Source organism: Hyperolius riggenbachi, chromosome 6, assembly GCF_040937935.1.
Source record: "Hyperolius riggenbachi isolate aHypRig1 chromosome 6, aHypRig1.pri, whole genome shotgun sequence".
Lineage (NCBI taxonomy): Eukaryota > Metazoa > Chordata > Amphibia > Anura > Hyperoliidae > Hyperolius > Hyperolius riggenbachi.
Genome location: NC_090651.1, coordinates 349474093 through 349498328, shown reverse-complemented (window position 1 = coordinate 349498328; position 24236 = coordinate 349474093). Strand labels below are relative to the sequence as shown.

General features: G+C 46.9%; 1 protein-coding gene across 6 annotated transcripts in view; it reads left to right on the top strand.

Annotated features, from left to right (window-relative positions):
• Window positions 1–24236, top strand: part of PHC2 (polyhomeotic homolog 2) — a 317874-nt gene that overhangs the window by 261073 nt on the left and 32565 nt on the right. The window contains exon 1 of one of the 6 annotated variants that reach the window (XM_068241614.1): window positions 15100–16845. The exons of the other annotated variants lie outside the window; for them this stretch is intronic. The gene's annotated coding sequence lies outside the window, so the exon portion shown is untranslated. Of the gene's footprint in view, window positions 1–15099; window positions 16846–24236 lie in introns of those variants that run through there. 6 annotated transcript variants of the gene reach the window in all.

Below are 24236 nucleotides of genomic sequence, written 5' to 3'. Positions count from 1 at the left end.
ACACTGCTTACTCTATATTACAGGATCCCACCACACTGCTTACTCTATATTACAGGATCCCACCACACTGCTTACTCTATACTACAGGATCCCACATCACTGCTTACTCTATATTACAGGATCCCACCACACTGCCTGCTCTATATTACAGGATCCCACCACACTGCTTACTCTATATTACAGGATCCCACCTCACTGCTTACTCTATATTACAGGATCCCACCACACTGCTTACTCTATATTACAGGACCCCACCTCACTGCTTACTCTACATTACAGGATCTCACCACACTGCTTACTCTATATTACAGGATCCCACCACACTGCTTACTCTATATTACAGGATCCCACCACACTGCTTACTCTATATTACAGGATCCCACCACACTGCTTACTCTATATTACAGGACCCCACCTCACTGCTTACTCTACATTACAGGATCTCACCACACTGCTTACTCTATACTACAGGATCCCACCACACTGCTTACTCTATATTACAGGATCCCACCTCACTGCTTACTCTATATTACAGTAGCCCACCACACTGCTTACTCTATATTACAGGATCCCACCACACTGCTTACTCTACATTACAGGATCCCACCTCACTGCTTACTCTACATTACAGGATGCCACCACACTGCTTACTCTACATTACAGGATCCCACCACACTGCTTACTCTACATTACAGGATCCCACCACACTGCTTACTTTACATTACAGGATCCCACCTCACTGCTTACTCTACACTACAGGATCCCACCACACTGCTTACTCTATATTACAGGATCCCACCACACTGCATACTCTATATTACAGGATCCCACCACACTGCTTACTTTACATTACAGGACCCCACCTCACTGCTTACTCTATACTACAGGATCCCACCTCACTGCTTACTCTATATTACAGGATCCCACCACACTGCTTACGCTATACTACAGAATCCCACCACACTGCTTACTCTATACTACAGGATCCCACCTCACTGCTTACTCTATACTACAGGATCCCACCACACTGCTTACTCTATATTACAGGATCCCACCTCACTGTTTACTCTATACTACAGGATCCCACCACACTGCTTACTCTATACTACAGGATCCCACCACACTGCTTACTCTATACTACAGGATCTCACCACACATTACAGGATCCCACCACACTGCTTACACTATATTACACGATCCCACCACACTGCTTACTCTGTCTTACAGGGAACATTGTGCACGCATATGGTGTATTGTGTAGTCAGGACACTGTGTGTATATGGTGTGTTGTGTAGTCGGGACACTGTGTGTATATGGTATATTGTGTAGTCAGGACACTGTGTGTATATGGTGTATTGTGTAGTCGGGACACTGTGTGTATATGGTATATTGTGTAGTCGGAACACTGGGTGTATATGGTATATTGTGTAGTCGGAACACTGTGTATATGGTATATTGTGTAGTCGGAACACTGTGTGTATATGGTATATTGTGTAGTCGGGACACTGTGTGTATATGGTATATTGTGTAGTCGGGACACTGTGTGTATATGGTATATTGTGTAGTCGAGACACTGTGTGTATATGGTATATTGTGTAGTCGGGACACTGTGTGTATATGGTATATTGTGTAGTCGGGACACTGTGTGTATATGGTATATTGTGTAGTCGGAACACTGTGTGTATATGGTGTATTGTGTAGTCGGAACACTGTGTGTATATGGTGTATTGTGTAGTCGGGACACTGTGTGTATATGGTATATTGTGTAGTCGGAACACTGTGTGTATATGGTGTATTGTGTAGTCGGGACACTGTGTGTATATGGTATATTGTGTAGTCGGAACACTGTGTATATATGGTGTATTGTGTAGTCGGGACACTGTGTGTATATGGTATATTGTGTAGTCGGGACACTGTGTGTATATGGTATATTGTGTAGTCGGGACACTGTGTGTATATGGTATATTGTGTAGTCGGAACACTGTGTGTATATGGTATATTGTGTAGTCGGAACACTGTGTGTATATGGTATATTGTGGCGTGTGAACTGGCTAAATCTTATCAATTTAGCCAGTATGCCTGGGAAAGCCTCCTGAAGTAACAGTTAAGGCATCTAATTATTTTTATTTATGTTTGCTAAAGAATGTTTATACTCTGTATGTCAGTATATATAAGCTGTGTTTTTCACATTTTGTCAGGTACCAAGTCCGACGAAGGCTAATTATTAGCCGAAAGTTTACTGTTTATTAATCTCTAAGTTCGCCAAAAAATGGTATCATCCTGATTAAAAACTCCTTGTGTAGTGTGGATGCTGTTTATATTGTGCAGGCAGGCTGTAGTTGGGATGGTGTATATGTACAGTGTATTGTATATTGTGTAGTGTGGATGCTGTTTATATTGTGCAGGCAGGCTGTAGTTGGGATGGTGTATATGTACAGTGTATGGTATATTGTGTAGTGTGGATGCTGTTTATATGGTGCAGACAGGCTGTAGTTGGGATGGTGTATATGTGTATATTGTGTAGTGTGGATGCTGTGTATATTGAGCAGGCAGGCTGTAGTTGGGACGCTGTATATGTACAGTGTATGGTATATTGTGTAGTGGGGATGATGTGTATATTGTGCAGGCAGGCTGTAGTTGGGATGGTGTATATGTACAGTGTATGGTATATTGTGTAGTTTGGATGCTGTGTATATTGAGCAGGCAGGCTGTAGTTGGGATGGTGTATATGTACAGTGTATTGTATATTGTGTAGTGTGGATGCTGTGTATATTGAGCAGGCAGGCTGTAGTTGGGACGCTGTATATGTACAGTGTATGGTATATTGTGTAGTGTGGATGATTTGTATATTGAGCAGGCAGGCTGTAGTTGGGACGCTGTATATGTACAGTGTATGGTATATTGTGTAGTGTGGATGCTGTGTATATTGAGCAGGCAGGCTGTAGTTGGGACGCTGTATATGTACAGAGTATGGTATATTATGTAGTGTGGATGCTGTGTATATTGAGCAGGCAGGCTGTAGTTGGGATGGTGTATATGTACAGAGTATGGTATATTATGTAGTGTGGATGCTGTGTATATTGTGCAGGCAGGCTGTAGTTGGGATGGTGTATATGTACAGTGTATGGTATATTGTGTAGTGTGGATGCTGTGTATATTGAGCAGGCAGGCTGTAGTTGGGATGGTGTATATGTACAGTGTATGGTATATTGTGTAGTGTGGATGCTGTGTATATTGAGCAGGCAGGCTGTAGTTGGGACGCTGTATACAGTGTATGGTATATTGTGTAGTGTGGATGCTGTGTATATTGTGCAGGCAGGCTGTAGTTGGGACGCTGTATATGTACAGTGTATGGTATATTGTGTAGTGTGGATGCTGTGTATATTGTGCAGGCAGGCTGTAGTTGGGATGGTGTATAGGGAGGATCTAGTGTATGGTATATTGTGTAGTGTGGATGTTGTGTATATTGTGCAGGCTGGCTGTAGTTGGGATGGTGTAAATGTACAGTGTGTGGTATATTGTATAGTGTGGATGCTGTGTATATTGAGCGGGCAGGCTGTAGTTGGGATGCTGTATATGTACAGTGTATGGTACATTGTGTAGTGTGGATGCTGTGTATATTGTGCAGGCTGGCTGTAGTTGGGATGGTGTAAATGTACAGTGTGTGGTATATTGTGTAGTGTGGATGCTGTGTATATTGAGCAGGCAGGCTGTAGTTGGGATGCTGTATATGTACAGTGTATGGTACATTGTGTAGTGTGGATGCTGTGTATATTGAGCAGGCAGGCTGTAGTTGGGATGCTGTATATGTACAGTGTATGGTACATTGTGTAGTGTGGATGCTGTGTATATTGTGCAGGCTGGCTGTAGTTGGGATGGTGTAAATGTACAGTGTGTGGTATATTGTGTAGTGTGGATGCTGTGTATATTGAGCGGGCAGGCTGTAGTTGGGATGCTGTATATGTACAGTGTATGGTACATTGTGTAGTGTGGATGCTGTGTATATTGTGCAGGCAGGCTGTAGTTGGGATGCTGTATATGTACAGTGTATGGTACATTGTGTAGTGTGGATGCTGTGTATATTGTGCAGGCAGGCTGTAGTTGGGATGCTGTATATGTACAGTGTATGGTATATTGTGTTGTGTGGCTATAGTGTTCTCCCCAGGTTCTTTTAGCCGGGTGCTCCACCCGGCTAGTTTTGGTGAGCACCCGGCTGTCATCGGCTCACCTCCTCCTATTCTGTAAGCAGAGTTGCACACAGAAGCACCGGCCCTGCATTCTCTCATCTCGCACTACCCAGCTATTTTTTCATGCCACCCGGCTACTATTTCTTGCCACCCGGCTGGAAAAAAATTCTGGGGAGAACACTGGGATACTGTGTATATTGTGCAGGCAGGCTGTAGTTGGGATGGTGTATATGTACAGTGTATGGTATATTATGTAGTGTGGATGCTGTGTATATTGTGCAGGCAGGCTGTAGTTGGGATGGTGTATATGTACAGTGTATGGTATATTGTGTAGTGTGGATGCTGTGTATATTGTGCAGGCAAGCTGTAGTTGGGATGGTGTATATGTACAGTGTATGGTATATTGTGTAGTGTGGATGCTGTGTATATTGTGCAAGCAGGCTGTAGTTGGGACTCCCCGTGGCGCTCCTGGAGGCCTGGAGCACACCAAAAACTGCTAGCAGATCCGCAAAATGCTAGCAGATTTTGAAACGCTTTTTCTTATTTTTCTGTAGCATTTCACCTAGTATTTTGCGGTTTTGTAAAGCGTTTTTGGTGTAGTAGATTTCATATATTGTTACAGTAAAGCTGTTACTGAACAGCTTCTGTAACAAAAACGCCTGCAAAACCGCTCTGAACTGCCGTTTTTCAGAGCGGTTTGCGTTTTTCCTATACTTTGGAGGCAGAAACGCCTCCGCAATCCAAAAAATGCCTCACCTCACGAGTATGCGTTTCAGCAAAACGTCTCCCGCTCTGGTGTGCACCAGCCCATTGAAATACATTACCCAAGCTATCCGCAGCCGCAAGTGGATCGCAAAACGCTGCCGAACCGCTCTGGTGTGCACTAAGCCGGATAGTGCTAATGTAGCATGTAGCAGGGTGACTGCTTTGTGGTATTGGTTTGTGCATGCATTTGCATGAGCATTGCCTCATGAATAGCCAATTAGGCCAGATTTGCAATGTCAGACTTGCTAGGGTAAGGCCTCTTTTCCATGGACTGTGAATAGGCAGTGAAATGGCTCTCAAACTCTCACAACTGCTCACTGCTGCCTGGTAACTGCTCACTGCTGCCTGGTAACGGCTTGCTGCTGCCTGGTAACTGCTTGCTGCTGCCTGGTAACTGCCTGGTAACTGCTCACTGCTGCCTGGTAACGGCTTGCTGCTGCCTGGTAACTGCTTGCTGCTGCCTGGTAACTGCTTGCTGCTGCCTGGTATCTGCTCACTGCTGCCTGGTAACTGCTTGCTGCTGCCTGGTAACTGCTTGCTGCTGCCTGGTAACTGCTTGCTGCTGCCTGGTAACTGCTCGTTGCTGCCTGGTAACTGCTCACTGCTGCCTGGTATCTGCTCACTGCTGCCTGGTAACTGCTTGCTGCTGCCTGGTGACTGCTTGCTGCTGCCTGGTAACTGCTTGCTGCTGCCTGGTAACTGCTTGCTGCTGCCTGGTAACTGCTTGTTGCTGCCTGGTATCTGCTTGCTGCTGCCTGGTAACTGCTTGTTGCTGCCTGGTATCTGCTCACTGCTGCCTGGTAACTGCGTGCTGAGCACACAGCTCAACAGTCCGTGGAAAAGAGGCCTTAAACTTGGTGTTTGAGCACGCATAAATTTTCTCATGCAAAGTACTTCTTCTTGTTTGAAGGTTGAGGCACTTAGTCTAATATATATATATAGATTATGCTGTTGTGTAGTTGTGGACCTTTTAGGGCAGAAAGCAAGTTCTGAGTTCAGGTCCACTTTAATTAATAACTGTCTATCTTTTAGGGCAGAGAGGATGTTCTGAGCTCATCTAGCACTCACCCCTCCATAGACAACCCTTCTCCTGCTCTGCTCCTCCGAGTGTTCCCAGCCCCACCTCCTGACTCCCTCCACGCTGATTTTCTCTGCCTCCACCCTCTGCTCTCTCTGGTTCCATGTGATGCAGAGAGTCTCTGGCAGGCTGCTCCTCTGGCTGCTCCCATGAGTCGACTCATGAGTCAAAGATTGCTGGCCTAGATTCTAGGCCAGCAATCTTTGACTCATGAGTCGACTCATGACTCACAGAAGCAGCCAGAGGAGCAGCCTGCCAGAGACTCTCTGGCAGAGACTTGTCTCTAGCCCAGAATAGTGGTTAGGTTAGTGATGGGAAGTCCGGCTCACTAAAGAGCCGCAATGTAGTGGCTAATTGCTCATCTCGCTGGTGTTCGGCTCTCTTCACCCGGACATTTCAAAAACCCGGGAGGACTGCCTGGACAGGTCAGAAAAAGTGGACCTGTCCGGGCAAGAGAGGACGCCTGGTCAGCCTATACTACAGGATCTCACCACACTGCTTACTCTATATTACAGGATCCCACCTCACTGCTTACTCTACATACAGTATCCCACCACACTGCTTACTCTATATTACAGGATCTCCCACCACACTGCTTACTCTATATTACAGGATCCCACCTCACTGCTTACTCTATATTACAGGATCCCACCTCACTGCTTACTCTACATTACAGGATCCCACCTCACTGCTTATTCTATATTACAGGATCCCACCACACTGCTTACTCTATATTACGGGATCCCACCACACTGCTTACTCTATACTACAGGATCCCACATCACTGCTTACTCTATATTACAGGATCCCACCACACTGCTTACTCTGTATTACAGGATCCCACCACACTGCTTACTCTACATTACAGGATCCCACCTCACTGCTTACTCTACATTACAGGATCCCACCTCACTGCTTACTCTACATTACAGGATCCCACCACACTGCTTACTCTATATTACAGGATCCCACCACACTGCTTACTCTATATTACAGGATCCCACCACACTGCTTACTCTATACTACAGGATCCCACATCACTGCTTACTCTATATTACAGGATCCCACCACACTGCCTGCTCTATATTACAGGATCCCACCACACTGCTTACTCTATATTACAGGATCCCACCTCACTGCTTACTCTATATTACAGGATCCCACCACACTGCTTACTCTATATTACAGGACCCCACCTCACTGCTTACTCTACATTACAGGATCTCACCACACTGCTTACTCTATACTACAGGATCCCACCACACTGCTTACTCTATATTACAGGATCCCACCACACTGCTTACTCTATATTACAGGATCCCACCACACTGCTTACTCTATATTACAGGACCCCACCTCACTGCTTACTCTACATTACAGGATCTCACCACACTGCTTACTCTATACTACAGGATCCCACCACACTGCTTACTCTATATTACAGGATCCCACCTCACTGCTTACTCTATATTACAGTAGCCCACCACACTGCTTACTCTATATTACAGGATCCCACCACACTGCTTACTCTACATTACAGGATCCCACCTCACTGCTTACTCTACATTACAGGATGCCACCACACTGCTTACTCTACATTACAGGATCCCACCACACTGCTTACTCTACATTACAGGATCCCACCACACTGCTTACTTTACATTACAGGATCCCACCTCACTGCTTACTCTACACTACAGGATCCCACCACACTGCTTACTCTATATTACAGGATCCCACCACACTGCATACTCTATATTACAGGATCCCACCACACTGCTTACTCTACATTACAGGATCCCACCACACTGCTTACTTTACATTACAGGACCCCACCTCACTGCTTACTCTATACTACAGGATCCCACCTCACTGCTTACTCTATATTACAGGATCCCACCACACTGCTTACGCTATACTACAGAATCCCACCACACTGCTTACTCTATACTACAGGATCCCACCTCACTGCTTACTCTATACTACAGGATCCCACCACACTGCTTACTCTATATTACAGGATCCCACCTCACTGTTTACTCTATACTACAGGATCCCACCACACTGCTTACTCTATACTACAGGATCCCACCACACTGCTTACTCTATACTACAGGATCTCACCACACATTACAGGATCCCACCACACTGCTTACACTATATTACACGATCCCACCACACTGCTTACTCTGTCTTACAGGGAACATTGTGCACGCATATGGTGTATTGTGTAGTCAGGACACTGTGTGTATATGGTGTATTGTGTAGTCGGGACACTGTGTGTATATGGTATATTGTGTAGTCAGGACACTGTGTGTATATGGTGTATTGTGTAGTCGGGACACTGTGTGTATATGGTATATTGTGTAGTCGGAACACTGGGTGTATATGGTATATTGTGTAGTCGGAACACTGTGTATATGGTATATTGTGTAGTCGGAACACTGTGTGTATATGGTATATTGTGTAGTCGGGACACTGTGTGTATATGGTATATTGTGTAGTCGGGACACTGTGTGTATATGGTATATTGTGTAGTCGAGACACTGTGTGTATATGGTATATTGTGTAGTCGGGACACTGTGTGTATATGGTATATTGTGTAGTCGGGACACTGTGTGTATATGGTATATTGTGTAGTCGGAACACTGTGTGTATATGGTGTATTGTGTAGTCGGAACACTGTGTGTATATGGTGTATTGTGTAGTCGGGACACTGTGTGTATATGGTATATTGTGTAGTCGGAACACTGTGTGTATATGGTGTATTGTGTAGTCGGGACACTGTGTGTATATGGTATATTGTGTAGTCGGAATACTGTGTATATATGGTGTATTGTGTAGTCGGGACACTGTGTGTATATGGTATATTGTGTAGTCGGGACACTGTGTGTATATGGTATATTGTGTAGTCGGGACACTGTGTGTATATGGTATATTGTGTAGTCGGAACACTGTGTGTATATGGTATATTGTGTAGTCGGAACACTGTGTGTATATGGTATATTGTGGCGTGTGAACTGGCTAAATCTTATCAATTTAGCCAGTATGCCTGGGAAAGCCTCCTGAAGTAACAGTTAAGGCATCTAATTATTTTTATTTATGTTTGCTAAAGAATGTTTATACTCTGTATGTCAGTATATATAAGCTGTGTTTTTCACATTTTGTCAGGTACCAAGTCCGACGAAGGCTAATTATTAGCCGAAAGTTTACTGTTTATTAATCTCTAAGTTCGCCAAAAAATGGTATCATCCTGATTAAAAACTCCTTGTGTAGTGTGGATGCTGTTTATATTGTGCAGGCAGGCTGTAGTTGGGATGGTGTATATGTACAGTGTATTGTATATTGTGTAGTGTGGATGCTGTTTATATTGTGCAGGCAGGCTGTAGTTGGGATGGTGTATATGTACAGTGTATGGTATATTGTGTAGTGTGGATGCTGTTTATATGGTGCAGACAGGCTGTAGTTGGGATGGTGTATATGTGTATATTGTGTAGTGTGGATGCTGTGTATATTGAGCAGGCAGGCTGTAGTTGGGACGCTGTATATGTACAGTGTATGGTATATTGTGTAGTGGGGATGATGTGTATATTGTGCAGGCAGGCTGTAGTTGGGATGGTGTATATGTACAGTGTATGGTATATTGTGTAGTTTGGATGCTGTGTATATTGAGCAGGCAGGCTGTAGTTGGGATGGTGTATATGTACAGTGTATTGTATATTGTGTAGTGTGGATGCTGTGTATATTGAGCAGGCAGGCTGTAGTTGGGACGCTGTATATGTACAGTGTATGGTATATTGTGTAGTGTGGATGATTTGTATATTGAGCAGGCAGGCTGTAGTTGGGACGCTGTATATGTACAGTGTATGGTATATTGTGTAGTGTGGATGCTGTGTATATTGAGCAGGCAGGCTGTAGTTGGGACGCTGTATATGTACAGAGTATGGTATATTATGTAGTGTGGATGCTGTGTATATTGAGCAGGCAGGCTGTAGTTGGGATGGTGTATATGTACAGAGTATGGTATATTATGTAGTGTGGATGCTGTGTATATTGTGCAGGCAGGCTGTAGTTGGGATGGTGTATATGTACAGTGTATGGTATATTGTGTAGTGTGGATGCTGTGTATATTGAGCAGGCAGGCTGTAGTTGGGATGGTGTATATGTACAGTGTATGGTATATTGTGTAGTGTGGATGCTGTGTATATTGAGCAGGCAGGCTGTAGTTGGGACGCTGTATACAGTGTATGGTATATTGTGTAGTGTGGATGCTGTGTATATTGTGCAGGCAGGCTGTAGTTGGGACGCTGTATATGTACAGTGTATGGTATATTGTGTAGTGTGGATGCTGTGTATATTGTGCAGGCAGGCTGTAGTTGGGATGGTGTATAGGGAGGATCTAGTGTATGGTATATTGTGTAGTGTGGATGTTGTGTATATTGTGCAGGCTGGCTGTAGTTGGGATGGTGTAAATGTACAGTGTGTGGTATATTGTATAGTGTGGATGCTGTGTATATTGAGCGGGCAGGCTGTAGTTGGGATGCTGTATATGTACAGTGTATGGTACATTGTGTAGTGTGGATGCTGTGTATATTGTGCAGGCTGGCTGTAGTTGGGATGGTGTAAATGTACAGTGTGTGGTATATTGTGTAGTGTGGATGCTGTGTATATTGAGCAGGCAGGCTGTAGTTGGGATGCTGTATATGTACAGTGTATGGTACATTGTGTAGTGTGGATGCTGTGTATATTGAGCAGGCAGGCTGTAGTTGGGATGCTGTATATGTACAGTGTATGGTACATTGTGTAGTGTGGATGCTGTGTATATTGTGCAGGCTGGCTGTAGTTGGGATGGTGTAAATGTACAGTGTGTGGTATATTGTGTAGTGTGGATGCTGTGTATATTGAGCGGGCAGGCTGTAGTTGGGATGCTGTATATGTACAGTGTATGGTACATTGTGTAGTGTGGATGCTGTGTATATTGTGCAGGCAGGCTGTAGTTGGGATGCTGTATATGTACAGTGTATGGTACATTGTGTAGTGTGGATGCTGTGTATATTGTGCAGGCAGGCTGTAGTTGGGATGCTGTATATGTACAGTGTATGGTATATTGTGTTGTGTGGCTATAGTGTTCTCCCCAGGTTCTTTTAGCCGGGTGCTCCACCCGGCTAGTTTTGGTGAGCACCCGGCTGTCATCGGCTCACCTCCTCCTATTCTGTAAGCAGAGTTGCACACAGAAGCACCGGCCCTGCATTCTCTCATCTCGCACTACCCAGCTATTTTTTCATGCCACCCGGCTACTATTTCTTGCCACCCGGCTGGAAAAAAATTCTGGGGAGAACACTGGGATACTGTGTATATTGTGCAGGCAGGCTGTAGTTGGGATGGTGTATATGTACAGTGTATGGTATATTATGTAGTGTGGATGCTGTGTATATTGTGCAGGCAGGCTGTAGTTGGGATGGTGTATATGTACAGTGTATGGTATATTGTGTAGTGTGGATGCTGTGTATATTGTGCAGGCAAGCTGTAGTTGGGATGGTGTATATGTACAGTGTATGGTATATTGTGTAGTGTGGATGCTGTGTATATTGTGCAAGCAGGCTGTAGTTGGGACGCTGTATATGTACAGTGTATGGTATATTGTATAGTGTGGATGATGTGTATATTGTGCAGGCAGGCTGTAGTTGGGATAGTGTATATGTACAGTGTATGGTATATTGTGTAGTGTGGATGCTGTGTATATTGTGCAGGCAGGCTGTAGTTGGGACGCTGTATATGTACAGTGTATGGTATATTGTGTAGTGTGGATGCTGTGTATATTGTGCAGGCAGGCTGTAGTTGGGATGGTGTATATTGTACAGTGTATGGTATATTGTGCAGTGTGGATGCTGTGTATATTGTGCAGGCAAGCTGTAGTTGGGATGGTGTATATGTACAGTGTATGGTATATTGTGTAGTGTGGATGCTGTGTATATTGTGCAGGCAAGCTGTAGAGTTGGGCCGAACGGTTCGCCTGCGAACGGTTCCATGCGAACTTCAGTGGTTCGCGTTCGGGTCCCGCAGGCGAACTTTTGCGGAAGTTCGGTTCGCCCCATAATGCACCATGAGGGTCAACTTTGACCCTCTACATCACAGTCAGCAGGCCCAGTGTAGCCAATTAGGCTACACTAGCCCCTGGAGCCACTCCCCCCCTAATAAAAGGCAGGCAGCGGCGGCCATTACGCTCACTCGTGTGCCTGCGTTAGTGAGAGTAGGGCGAGCTGCTGCAGACTGTCTCTCATAGGGAAAGATTAGTTAGGCTTAGCTTGTTCCTGGCTGCATACCTGTTCTGTTGCATACCTGTACTGTGAACCCACCACTGCATACCTGTTCAGTGAACCCACCACTGCATACCTGTTCAGTGAACCCACCACTGCATACCTGTTCAGTGAACCCACCACTGCATACCTGTTCAGTGAACCTGCCACTGCATACCTGTTCTGTGAACCCACCACTGCATACCTGTACTGTGAACCCACCACTGCATACCTGTTCAGTGAACCCACCACTGCATACCTGTTCAGTGAACCCGCCACTGCATACCTGTACTGTGAACCCACCACTGCATACCTGTACTGTGAACCCACCACTGCATACCTGTTCAGTGAACCCACCACTGCATACCTGTTCAGTGAACCCACCACTGCATACCTGTTCAGTGAACCTGCCACTGCATACCTGTTCTGTGAACCCACCACTGCATACCTGTTGTGTTCAGTGAACCCGCCACTGTATACCTGTTCAGTGAACCTGCCACTGCATACCTGTTCTGTGAACCCGCCACTGCATACCTGTTCTGTGAACCCGCCACTGTATACCTGTTCTGTTCAGTGAACCCGCCACTGCATACCTGTTCTGTTCAGTGAACCCGCCACTGCATACCTGTTCTGTTCAGTGAACCCGCCACTGCATACCTGTTCTCGCCATGGTGTGCACCAGTCCAGCACGGCCGTCACTACACAAACAGCTGTTTGCGGTGCGTTACACGGTAAGTTTGGTGTGTCAGTGTGAAGCAGTACCTTAATTACACTACCTGATTGATGTATACACATGCAAGATGTTTTAAAGCACTTTAGGCCTGTCATTTAGCATTCAATGTGATTTCTGCCCTTAAAACGCTGCTTTGCGTCAAATCCAGATTTTTCCCGGGGACTTTTGGCATGTATCCCACTCCTTCACCTGGGGGTCCAGGTGTTAGACCCCTTGAAACATCTTTTCCATCACTTTTGTGGCCAGCATAATTTTTTTTTTCTTTCAAAGTTCGCATCCCCATTGAAGTCTATTGCGGTTCGCGAACTTTTACGCGAACCAAACCTTACGCGGAAGTTCGCGAACCTAAAATCGGAGGTTCGGCCCCACTCTAGCAAGCTGTAGTTGGGATGGTGTATATGTACAGTGTATGGTATATTGTGTAGTGTGGATGATTTGTATATTGTGCAGGCAGGCTGTAGTTGGGATGAGGTATATGTACAGTGTATTGTATATTGTGTAGTGTGGATGCTGTGTATATTCATTGTGCAGGCAGGCTGTAGTTGGAATGGTGTATATGTACAGTGTATGATATATTTTGTAGTGTGGATGATGAGTATATTGTGCAGGCAGGCTGTAGTTGGGATGGTGTATATCTACAGTGTATGGTATATTATGTAGTGTGGATGCTGTTTATATTGTGCAGGCAGGCTGTAGTTGGGACGATGTATATATGTATATTGTGCAGGCAGGCTGTAGTTGGGATGGTGTATATGTACAGTGTATTGTATATTGTGTAGTGTGGATGCTGTGTATATTGTGCAGGCAGGCTGTAGTTGGGATGGTGTATATGTACAGTGTATTGTATATTGTGTAGTGTGGATGCTGTGTATATTGTGCAGGCAGGCTGTAGTTGGGATGGTGTATATGTACAGTGTATTGTATATTGTGTAGTGTGGATGCTGTGTATATTGTGCAGGCAGGCTGTAGTTGGGATGGTGTATATGTACAGTGTATTGTATATTGTGTAGTGTGGATGCTGTGTATATTGTGCAGGCAGGCTGTAGTTGGGATGGTGTATATGTACAGTGTATGGTATATTGTGTAGTGTGGATGCTGTGTATATTGTGCAGGCAGGCTGTAGTTGGGATGCTGTATATGTACAGTGTAGTGTATGGTATATTGTGTAGTGTGGATGCTGTGTATATTGTGCAGGCAGGCTGTAGTTGGGATGGTGTATATGTACAGTGTAGTGTATGGTATATTGTGTAGTGTGGATGCTTTGTATATTGTGCAGGCAGGCTGTAGTTGGGATGGTGTATATGTACAGTGTATGGTGTAGTGTGGATGCTATGTATATTGTGCAGGCAGGCTGTAGTTGGGATGCTGTATATGTACAGTGTATGATATATTTTGTAGTGTGGATGATGAGTATATTGTGCAGGCAGACTGTAGTTGGGATGGTGTATATGTACAGTGTATGGTATATTATGTAGTGTGGATGCTGTTTATATTGTGCAGACAGGCTGTAGTTGGGACTCTGTATATGTACAGTGTATGGTATATTGTGTAGTGTGGATGCTGTGTATATTGAGCAGGCAGGTTGTAGTTGGGACGCTGTATATGTACAGTGTATGGTATATTGTGTAGTGTGGATGCTGTGTATATTGTGCAGGCAAGCTGTAGTTGGGATGGTGTATATGTACAGTGTATGGTATATTATGTTGTGTGGATGCTGTTTATATTGTGCAGACAGGCTGTAGTTGGGACGCTGTATATGTACAGTGTATGGTATATTGTGTAGTGTGGATGCTGTGTATATTGAGCAGGCAGGCTGTAGTTGGGACGCTGTATATGTACAGTGTATGGTATATTGTGTAGTGTGGATGCTGTGTATATTGAGCAGGCAGGCTGCACCAGGGACAGCTGGGGATTGTGGTGTAGTGGCAGCTGCTCCTGGTTGATCCTCCTCCTGCTTCCCCCCCTCTGCCCCCTCCTGGACTCTGGGATTGGAGGAGGGACTGTGGGGAAGTGCAGGCAGACTCACACTTCTTGTTACAAAGGGCTGAGCCTTTCATTCATTGTCTGCTTGGTGCACAAGTCAGCATGGAAGCTGAGCGAGGGGGCTGTGTGTGGACAATGTGGAACTGCTGGGCCTGGAGCAAAGCTTTCTGAAACTGCCCAAGTGCAGCACTTCTGGGACTTGCCTGCTGGAATCACAACAAAGAACTCTGCTCGCTCCTCGGAGAGCCTGTCCTGGAGATAACTGACCTGTGGATGAGGACTGAGAGACCACAACAGAGGACTGAAACTGTTGCTTCATTCTCTGGAGGACTCACCATAACTGGATACACAACACAGGAGTCAGCGACCACCAGGATCATACAACAGAACTTTATAGCTATCTTCACTCCAAAATATCAGCTTCTCCTCTTAAATACATCTGAGCCTTTTCTTCAGCCCTGGCCCAAGGGTCAGAACCAGCCTCACTGTAATAGAGGCCAGGAGTTGAAAATAGCTGTGTTGTAGAAGAAACTAGTAGTCGGTGGTAGCTTCACTGTAGGAGTGGCCAGGAGTCGGTGGAAGACTCACTCAAAGAGAGGCCAGGAGTTGGTGGCAGCCTTGCTGTAACAGAGGCCGGGAATTGGAGGCAGCCTCACAGTAACTGAGGCCAGAAGTCACTTGCAACCTCACTGTAACAGAGGTCAGGATTTGCTGACAGCCTCAACATAACAGAGGCCAGGAGTTGGTGGCTGTTTTACCATAACAGAGGCCAGAAGTCGCTGGCAGCCTCACCATAACAGAAGCCAGGAGTCGCTGGCAGCCTCACCATAACAGAGGCCGGGAGTCGGTGGTAGCCTCACGGTAACAGAGGCCAGGAGTTGGTGACAGCCTCACTGTAACAGAGGGCAGAAGTCAGTGGCAGCCTCACCGTAACAGAGGCCAGGATTGGCTGGCAGCCTCACCATAACAGAGGCCAGGAGTCGGTGGCAGCCTCACTGTAACAGAGGCCAGGAGTTGGTGGCAGCCTTGCTATAGGAGAGGCCCAGAGTTAGAGACAGCCTTGCTATAGGAGAGATAGGAAGTTGGTGGCAGCCTCACTAGAGTGGAGACTGGTAGTCAGAGCCAGCCTTCCTGAAGCAAAGGCTGAGAACTGTAACAAAAGCCAGAAGTAGGAGCCAGCTTCACTGGAAGTCAAAGTCAGCCTCACCGCAGCAGAACCCAGTAGTCAAATTCAGAGTTGCTGTAGGTTAGGCTAGAAGTCATAGCCTGCCTTGCTGCCACAAAAGCCAGACATTGAAGCAACCTGACTTCAGTGAAACCTAGAAGTTGGAGCCAGCCTCAAAAGGCCAGTAGTAGGAACCAGGATTGCTGCATGAGAAACCAGGAGTCAAAGCCAACCTTGCTTCAGGAGAAGCCAGAAGTTAAAGCCAGCCTTGTTGCAAGTGAGGCCAGAAGTTGGGACCAGCCTGGTCACAGGTGAGGCCAGAAGTTGGGGCCAGCATCAGGAGACGCTGGGAGTAGAGCCAGACGTGCTGTGGCTAACGCCGAAAGTTAGACCAAGGTTCACCAAAGGACAGAAACTTGAGCCAGCCTTGTTGGAGCTAAGGCCAGGCATTGACATCCAGAACGAAACAGAAGTGGCAAGGAATCGGTCAGCCTCACAGCGGAGGTCAGTTGTTGCACCTCTTGGATCAGGTCCTGCATACATACCGCTACTGACTCTCCAAACAAGCATCTCATAACAGTCATCCCATGAGCTCCGGTTGTAGATTGTAGGAAAGTTTGTAGTCACTGAAAAAAAAGGTGAGTGATGCTCTAAAGTGCTCCGAGTGTTATTTATGCATGTTGAGGAACTGCTTTGTGAGGTGGCAGGTTTTTTTTGGGGGGGGGGGGGGGTGCATACAGACAAGATAAAGGAGCTCATGAAAACATGAGTGTTTGCAGGAGATGGAGGCACTCAGTTGGGAAGTACCTTGTATGTGATGGTTGGGAGGTTCTGGTTACACAAGGGAGTTCGATACAGCGCTTATTTTCCGGGAAGGGTTTTGTGATTTCTGAGACCTTTAAGTATTCCTTTCTAGTCCATGCCATTGTTAGGTGAGGTCTCTGAAGGAGAGGACCATCACTGTTGCCTCTAAAAAACTGTTAAGAAACACTTGTGTAGTCAGAGTGTAACCATATCATTAGGCTGGAAGAGGTTGCAGCTGGTCCCCATGGTTGAATCTGAAAGGGTGAAGTGTGTAATACATATTGGTCTCAAGTTAATACCCACCTATTTCCCTTTCTTCCTCCATGTGCAATGGGAATGGGGTCAGGTCCACCAGTCCAGGCTATGGGAGAAAGAAGTGGGGTCAGGGGTGAGGGGTCACAGAAGGTTGGAAGGAGGTCTTGCTACACACCCACACTGTACAATATTGCAGAAGATGACCTGTGACAGCCCACACTGGGGTGGGGTAGAGGGAAGTCAGAGGGACAAAGGCAGTCATTGACCTACAGAGGTCTTCTGCCTCAATATCAGCCCTCTGGCACGAGACCTCTTCTGAATGCTACTGACATGGAGAACCTCATAATAGTGCGCTGGATCTGCCATGCATTGTACAGCACTCCAGGGGGACTTTATACTGCTGAATTGCATCACTGTTATTATTTCATTATTAAAAAGTAGCATCACGTTGTAATGAAGCCCATCTGACATCTCTGACATGTCAACAATAATAACCCCCCCCCCCCTGGACTGCTGTAATTACCACCAAGGGCAGCACTTTCAGATGGCAGTACTTGTGTAGAGATTCCCACACAATGGAAGATGACGTCACCTTGTTTACTATAACCAAACTGACCCATATAGATGTAATAGATGCGGTGCTAGGACTCTGTGCAAACTAACTGCCCGTTCCATCCTACAGCTTACACTGCAGCCTCTACCAGGGCTGTGGAGTCGGTCCAAAAATCCACCGACTCCGACTCCTCAGTTTAGGATTCCACCGACTCTGACTCCGACTCCACGACTCTGACTCCTCTAATTTGCATATTACAATTTTGTTGATTAAAAGTATGTAACATGAAATTCGCCTCTTAACTGCCAACGCTTAGGAATTTTACAAGACAACTGAAGTGAGAAGGATATGTAGACTACTATATTTATTCCCCTTAGACTAAAACTAGTCCTTGGTAAGAGTACTTGTAAAAGGTACAAACCAGAACAAAGAACATCTATCAGGCCCTAGGCAATGTAACTGTGGGTACATGTAAGAATGATGTGCAGGTACTCTGCAGGGGAATGAGGAGATTCTTCCTCTATTACACATTCTTCATGCACAATCTGAACAAGGTTTATGGGTGACAGACAACACCTCTGTGTTCAATGTGCACAGCATTCTCAGTGTATTCCCTGCAGCTCTGTGGGGAGTGCATATGTAGAGTTTAGTACTACTGTGTAACAAAGTAAACCTGAGACAGATGAACTTAAAGTTTTATACATACCTGGGGCTTCCTCCAGCCGCCTTCAGGATAATCAGTCCCTCGTTGTCCTCCTCCACCACCTGGATCTTCTGCTATGAGTCCAAGTAATTGAGCCAGTCGGGCATAGTGCGCATGCACACATTCCGCCGCCAGGAGCATACTACACCTGTGCAGCACTATTGCGCAGGTGCAGAATGTTCCTGGCTGTGGGAGCGGCATTTGGCCGGACAGCGCTGACTGGCTGAATTACCAGGACTCATAGCAGAAGATCCGGGTGGTGGAGGACGTCGAGGGACTGATTAGCCTGAAGGGGGCTGGAGGAAGCCCCAGGTATGTATAAAACTTTACTTTTCATCCGTCTCCGGTACCCTTTAATTTGTAGTCACCAAACCAAATTTTAACAACATATCAAATTATTTGATTTCATGAGCAAAGGGAGTGCATACATTTGCATAAATCAGCATCAGTGCAGAATTATTTCCATCTCATTGACCATCTCTATTAGTGACACAGCTACACATCAGGCTTTATTCTTACAGCATAGATGTTATTTAGTATATATAAGAGATTCCTGTGTACACATCATATATACAGTCACAATCAGATATGTATATCTGACCTTAAAAATACGGGGACTGCTTTATTGAAGCAGCACAAGTAACTAATTTTGATTGGTTTATTTCATTTTTGTGGACTAAGCACAGCTATTACTGTATATATACTGTATATATACATTATTTTTAATGACTATTATCTGAGAAATAGAACATTTTATCATATTTTCTATTTTAATTACAGTTACAAATTCATTAGGAGTCGGAGTCGGTGCATTTTTTCCCGACTCCGACTCCAGGCACCCAAAATTGCCCGACTCCACGACTCCGACTCCACGACTCCGACTCCGACTCCACAGCCCTGGCCTCTACTGCCTGCTCCATCCTACAGCTTACACTGCAGCCTCTACTGCCTGTTCCATCCTACTGTTTACACTGCAGCCTCTACTGCCTGCTCCCTCCTACTGCTTACACTGCAGCCTTTAATGCCTTTTCCAACCCACAGCTTACACTGCACCTCATACTGGCTGCTCCATTCTACTGCCTACTGCTTACACTGCAGCCTCTACTGCCTGCTCCATCCTACTGCTTACACTGCAGCCTCTACTGCCTGCTTCATCCTACTGCTTACACTGCAGCCTCTCCTGCCTGCTCCCTCCTACTGCTTACACTGCAGCCTCTACTGCCTGCTCTATCCTTCTGCTTACACTGCAGCCTCTACTGCCTGCTCCATCCTACTGCTTACACTGCAGCCTCTACTGCCTGCTTCATCCTACTGCTTACACTGCAGCCTCTACTGCCTGCTCCCTCCTACTGCTTACACTGCAGCCTCTACTGCCTGCTCTATCCTTCTGCTTACACTGCAGCCTCTACTGCCTGCTCCATCCTAATGCTTACACTGCAGCCTCTACTGCCTGCTCCATCCTACTGCTTATACTGCAGCCTCTACTGCCTGCTCCATCCTACTGCTTACACTGCACCCCATACTGGCTGCTCCATCCTATAGCTTACACTGCAGCCTCTACTGCCTGCTCCCTCCTCCTGCTTACACTGCAGCCTCTACTGCCTGCTCCCTCCTACTGCTTACACTGCAGCCTCTACTACCTGCTCCATCCTACTGCTTACACTGCAGGCTCTACTGCCTTCTCCATCCTACAGCTTACACTGCAACCCCTACTGCCTGCTCCATTCTACTGCTGCACCCCATACTGCCTGCTCCATCCTACGGCTTCTACTGCCTTCTACATTTCTCCTACACTGCAACCTCTACTGTCTGTCCCATCCTACTGCTTACACTGCAACCCCTACTGCCTGCTCCATACACTGCATCCTCTATCACCTGATCAATCCTACTGCTTACTCTACAGCCTCTACTGCCTGCTCAATCCTATTGCTTACACTACACCCCATACTGCCTGCTCCACTCCGCTGCTTACACTGCAGCCTCTACTGCTTGCTCAAGTCTACTGCTTACACTGCAGCCTCTACTGTCTTCCCCATCCTACTGCTTACACTGCACCCCCTACTGCTTGCTCCATCCTACTGCTTACACTGCACCCCATACTGCTTGCTCAAGCCTACTGCTTACACTGCACCCCATACTGCCTGCTCCATGCATCTGCTTACATGGCTTCCTCTATTGCATGCTCAATCCTACTGCTTACACTGCAGCCTCTACTGCCTGCTCAATCCTATTGCTTACACTACACTCCATACTGCCTGCTCCACTCCGCTGCTTACACTGCAGCCTCTACTGCTTGCTCAAGTCTACTGCTTACACTGCAGCCTCTACTGTCTTCCCCATCCTACTGCTTACACTGCACTCCCTACTGCCTGCTCCATCCTACTGCTTACATTGCAGCCTACACTGCCTGCTCCATCCTACTGCTTACACTGCAGCCTCTACTGCCTGCTCCATCCTACTGCTTACACTGCAGCCTCTACTGCCTGCTCCATCCTACAGCTTACACTGCAGCCTCTACTGCCTGCTCCCTCCTACAGCTTACACTGCAGCCTCTACTGCCTGCTCCATCCTACTACTTACACTGCAGCCTCTACTGCCTGCTCCCTCCTACAGCTTACACTGCAGCCTCTACTGCCTGCTCCATCCTACTACTTACACTGCAGCCTCTACTGCCTGCTCCCTCCTACAGCTTACACTGCAGTCCCCTCCTACAGCTTACACTGCAGCCCCTACTGCCTGCTCCCTCCTACAGCTTACACTGCAGCCCCTACTGCCTGCTCCATCCTACTGCTTACACTGCAGCCTCTACTGCCTGCTCCATCCTACTGCTTACACTGCAGCCTCTACTGCCTGCTCATGCCTACAGCTTACACTGCAGCCTCTACTGTCTTCCCCATCCTACTGCTTACACTGCACTCCCTACTGCCTGCTCCATCCTACTGCTTACATTGCAGCCTACACTGCCTGCTCCATCCTACTGCTTACACTGCAGCCTCTACTGCCTGCTCCATCCTACTGCTTACACTGCAGCCTCTACTGCCTGCTCCATCCTACAGCTTACACTGCAGCCTCTACTGCCTGCTCCCTCCTACAGCTTACACTGCAGCCTCTACTGCCTGCTCCATCCTACTACTTACACTGCAGCCTCTACTGCCTGCTCCCTCCTACAGCTTACACTGCAGCCTCTACTGCCTGCTCCATCCTACTACTTACACTGCAGCCTCTACTGCCTGCTCCCTCCTACAGCTTACACTGCAGTCCCCTCCTACAGCTTACACTGCAGCCCCTACTGCCTGCTCCCTCCTACAGCTTACACTGCAGCCCCTACTGCCTGCTCCATCCTACTGCTTACACTGCAGCCTCTACTGCCTGCTCCATCCTACTGCTTACACTGCAGCCTCTACTGCCTGCTCATGCCTACAGCTTACACTGCAGCCTCTACTGCCTGCTCCATCCTACTGTTTACACTGCAGCCTCTACTGCCTGCTCCCTCCTACAGCTTACCCTGCAGCCAGCCTCTACTGCCTGCTCCATCCTACTGCTTACACTGCAGCCTCTACTGGCTGCTCACGCCTACAGCTTACACTGCAGCCTCTACTGCCTGCTCCATCCTACTGTTTACACTGCAGCCTCTACTGCCTGCTCCCTCCTACAGCTTACCCTGCAGCCCCCTCCTACAGCTTACACCGCAGCCCCTACTGCCTGCTCCCTCCTACAGCTAGAATAAATCTCGCTTCAGTGCTTATATTCAGCAGGGGCACGTGTGATCCTGCTAAAACCCGCGGCTAAACGGGGGTCCCTTCACCCCCAACCCCCCCCCCCCCCCCGCAAAATCAATGACCAAATTGGTCGTAGATTTTGCTGCTGCTGGAGGCAGGGCTAACGGCTGCAGCCCTACCTCACAGCGCGTCTATCAGCGGCGCATCGCCGCCTCTCCCCCGCTCCTCTCAGTGAAGGAAGACTGAGAGGGGCGGGGGAGAGGCGGAGATACGCGCTGACAGACGCGCGTGGGGCAGGGCTGCGGCGGTTAGCCCTGCCCCAATGCGGAAGCGCTCCCCCGCTGTACGGAGGGGATTTTGAAGGTAAGGGACCCCTGTTTAGCAGCGCGATAGCGGCGTTTTAGCAGGGGCACACATGCCCCTGCTAACTATGAGCTCTGAAGCGAGATTTATTTTCGCTTCAGAGTCTCTTTAAGCTGGTAATGTTAGGGTACTCAACTTGGCACAGTCAGTCACAGGGTGACTGGGGTCACAATTGGACAAAATCAGATTGGACCAATCAAACTGAACAATTGGTCCAATCTGACTGGTCCAGTCGTTCAATGTGATTGGTCCAATCGTGCAATTCCATTGTTGAAATTCTGTTATAAAATGTCGCTATTGTGATCCGATGATGATGATAATAATATAGGATACAGAAACGCATATTACTTGGTTGAGATGGACTGAAAGGCTGCGTTTTAGGTTAATGTTGTGGGCATTTATTTAGCGTTGCAATGCGTTTTCCGTGCGTTTTTATATTTCCATTTATGCAAATCACTTGGAAGACTAAAGGAAGCGAAAATACAGCAAAAAAAATTACTTTTTAGAAAAATTGCATATAAAAACGCATTGCGTTACCATTGACTTTCATTATGTGCGTTTTGGCAGTGTTCCTGCATAATATGCAACAAAAACAGAGTTTTTGAAAACGCATGTGCGTTTTATGCGTTTTTTCTTGCGGCCCATAAACTTTTATTAGAGGCAAAAACGCAGTGTTTTCCGCAACGCTAGCGTTTCTGCTATGTGTGCACCCAGCCTCAGTGTCAAATAAATCCGGCCTGCAAGAAGATTTCGTGCAAATTGTATGCAACCTGGAATTGGAGTCATCAAATGCACATCATGCTGAAACTGATTGGTCCAATCCCAAGTTGCATAGAATTTACATGAAAACTGCAGGTAGGCCGGATTTATTTGCATCCATTGTTCATCTCTGGAGAGCAGGCAGGCGGGTTCTGAAGCTAATCATGAGATAGAAACACTCACAGCACGTGATAAGTCCCCTTCACATGGGCAACTGACAGGCAGTGAATTCACCGCCTGCCAGCTGCTCTTAGCACTGTACGGCACTTTCTAGAGCTCAATACCAATGCTGGTCAGGCGGCCTCTCCATGAAGTCAGATCTGAGTGTGGCCGCATTTGTGACTCAACATGTTCTCTGCCGCCCAGTAACACCACCGCATGTCAGCTTCTCCCCAGCGCCGGTCGAGCACTTAGTAGCGCTTTCACGTGGAAAAATCACTGAACAGTGCAGCGATTTTACCACGATCGCGTTTAGCGCTTCTATAGCACTGAAACGTGATCGCCGGGAAATCGACTGAAAATGGTGCAGGCGGCGCGTTTGCGTTTTGTGTTTTTGCCCGTTTGTGGGCGATTTGCGGCGATTACCGCAAATCGCCCAAGTAAGAACGGGCCCATAGGGTTTCACTACGCTAGCGCTTTTAAAAAGCGCTAGCGTTTGAGCGTTTTGATGAAATCGCGGCAAAACGCTCTAGTGTAAATGGGGCCTTAGGCCTCTTTTCCACGGACTGTTGATAGGCAGTGAAATGCCTCTAAAACTCTCACAACTACTTGCTGCTGTCTGGCAACTGCTTGTTGCTGCCTGGTAACTGCTCAGTGCAGCCTGGTAACTGCTTGCTGAGCACACAGCTCAACAGTCCGTGGAAAAGAGGCCTT